The sequence below is a fragment of the Oryx dammah genome, unplaced genomic scaffold (genome assembly GCF_014754425.2).
Source record: "Oryx dammah isolate SB20612 unplaced genomic scaffold, SCBI_Odam_1.1 HiC_scaffold_11086, whole genome shotgun sequence".
Taxonomy (NCBI): Eukaryota; Metazoa; Chordata; class Mammalia; order Artiodactyla; family Bovidae; genus Oryx; species Oryx dammah.
Window position 1 is genome coordinate 27,670 of NW_024080480.1, and position 2,194 is coordinate 29,863.

Sequence of the window (2,194 nt, forward strand, 5' to 3'; positions counted from 1 at the left end):
CAGGGTCGATCTTCACCCGCTCCACCTCCAATGCCAACATGTTCACAGCACCAGTTGTCCTGGAAGGACACCTGTAAGTACCGATTAGGGCTTTTGATCTTCATGAGATGGCTGATGCACTCATTTATCCAACAAATAAGCACTGAGTACCCACTCTTGCCCATCCTTTTTTCAAAAAAAATTTTTAATTTATTTTATTTTTGGGGTGGATATGCTTGGTCTTCATGGCTGTGCATGGGTTTTCTAATATTTCCTGCATTGGCAGTGGATCCTTTATCACTGGACCACCAGGGAAGCTTGCCCATCTCTGTTTTAGAAATATGAGGGGATATGAGGATTATTCAAATATCCAGCTGTCTGCCTTCCAAGTACTTACATTACATAAATAATGTTCCAAACAGAATTAAGTGATTAATTGATAAATGACTTCATTTGACAAATTTCTGTGAAGAGTGAAGAATAAGGGATGATTCTTATATTAGCTTGGCTGCCATGGCAAAGTAACACAGGCCAGGCGGCTTAGACAATGTTTATTTTTCACAACTCTGGAGGCCAGGGTCTGTGGTCAAGGTGTCAGCGTATCTCCTTTCTCCCAAGGGCTCCCTCCTTAGCTGTGTAGACGGCCGTCTTCCTCACTGTGCATCTTGTGGTTTCCCCTTTGTGTGTGTCTATATTCTAAGCTCTTCTCCTTCTGATGAAGACACTGGTCCTTTCCTGCCCAGGAGAGCAGCAAGGGTCAGAACAGGGAGACATGAAGAAGGAGAGTCTGGGGGGTGAAGGCCGTTGTCACCCTGGGGTCCCAGGCTGGCCCTCGTGTAGGTTATTGCAACCCAGGCATGTGGAGAGCTGGGAAGAGGGGGCCTGGGAGGCATCTCACTTCCTGTCCCCGTGTCCCCCACAGGCCCCTGCTGGGCAGCGTCCACTTCCTGCTCCTGGTCTTCCTGAAGGTGCCCCTGCTCCTGGGCATGCTTGGTGCTGTCCTCTGGGTCAACAGGCCTCTGAGGAGCTCTGCAGACAGGAGGAGTCAGTCCATTTACGAGAACTGGTAGCCCCCATGCTCTTCAATGTTGTCCAGAGAGAAAGACCCTCGAACAGAAGAAAAAAGCATTTTTCTCAGGCAATGATGGTGGTCAGTGGCGACTGTGGTTATCGAAGCAGCGTGGTTCTCCGCTTCAAGAATCAATCCCCTAGTCCCTGGAAACCTGCTGCTGTGATGCTCCAGCCTGGCTCTAGTTTCGCCCTTCCCGGCACAGCCTCTGGCCTTCTTTGTCCTGAGGCCTCCGACACAGGAGAAACTACAGGAAGGAATGGAAGAGCGGATGCCTTCTTCTGGGCCCAGTTCCTTGGAGGACATATATGATCTCAAGTCTGTGTCACGCACAACGTAATGCACTTGTTTTTGCATTGTGTGCGGGGCAGGGGTCAGCCAACCGTGGGTTTGAGAGTCTCTGTGTGTGTGCTCGATCGTGTCTGACCCTTTGTGACCCCATGGACTGTAGCCCACGAGGCTCCTCTGTCCATGGGAGTTCCCAGACAAGAATACTGGAGTGAGTTGCCATTTCCTTCCCAAGAGGATCTTCCCAACCCAGGTGTTGATCCCATGTCTCCTTCATCTCCTGCATTTGCAGGTGGACCACTGAGCCACCTGGGAAATTCTAGCCCCCATGAAAGTAGAAAAATGTGCAAAACGATGATAATATGCCAACTGCATGTGAAGATATGCAAGTATAAGTGGACAGAGGGACTTTGCTGGTGAGAATCCGCCTTGCAATGCAGGGGCTGTGGGTTCGATCCCTGGTTGGGGAACCGAGACTGTGCAGTGCAACTAAAGATTCCGCGTGACTCATGAAGATCCCAGGGGTGGGGGTGGGGGTGTGATGCAGCCAAATAAATAAAGAAAATATTTTCTTAAAAAGCAGTCAGAAGACTCTGGCATCCCTGCCCTGATGTATTTCGTGTGTTTGAAATGAGATTCTAATACCAGCGCCATCCCTCACGTCCTGGGCACACCTGAAGATGAGAGTGACCTCACAGCCTCTCCTTGTCACCCTAAGTCCCTGCCCCGTTAATATTTCCATTTTATTCCCTCTCTTGAATGTATTCAGTCTGGCTGTGACTCTCACTTGGGGTCTGCGAGGAGATCCTCCATGCATTTTGGGGACTGTGAAGTAATTCGTCAATCAGACCCTGGAGT

The 2,194-nt window shown here is 49.8% G+C and overlaps 1 long non-coding RNA gene across 1 annotated transcript; it reads left to right on the forward strand.

The window, feature by feature from the left end:
* On the forward strand, window positions 1-1,826 carry LOC120860553. The gene is made up of 2 exons (XR_005720355.1): window positions 1-73; window positions 902-1,826. It is a non-coding gene; the product is annotated as an uncharacterized LOC120860553 (long non-coding RNA).
* Window positions 1,827-2,194: the final 368 nt, after the last annotated feature.